The following is a 502-nucleotide window of genomic DNA, read 5'->3' as shown; positions in this document are numbered from 1 at the left end:
GAGAAACCTGTATGCAGGTCAGAAAGCAACAGTTATAACTGGACATGGAACAACAGACTGGTTCCAAATAGGAAAAGGAGTTCTTCAAGGCTGTATATTGTCACCCTGTTTATTTAACTTATATGCAGAATAGATCATGAGAAATGCTGGACTGGAAGAAACACAAACTGAAATCAAGACTGCCGGGAGAAATATCAATAACCTCAGATACGCACATGACACCATCCTTACGGCAAAAAGTGAAGAGGAACTCAAAAGCCTCTTGATGAAAGTGAAAGTGGAGAGTGAAAAAGTTGGCTTAAAGCTCAACATTCAGAAAACGAAGATCATGGCATCCGGTCCCACTACTTCATGGGAAATAGATGGGGAAACAGTGGAAACAGTGTCAGACTTTATTTTTTGGGGCTCCAAAATCACTGCAGATGGTGACTGCAGCCATGAAATTAAAAGACGCTTACTCCTTGGAAGGAAAGTTATGACCAACCTAGATAGCATATTCAAA

Source organism: Bison bison, unplaced genomic scaffold, assembly GCF_000754665.1.
Source record: "Bison bison bison isolate TAMUID 2011002044 unplaced genomic scaffold, Bison_UMD1.0 scf7180017864339, whole genome shotgun sequence".
Lineage (NCBI taxonomy): Eukaryota > Metazoa > Chordata > Mammalia > Artiodactyla > Bovidae > Bison > Bison bison.
This window is presented reverse-complemented; position numbering follows the sequence as displayed.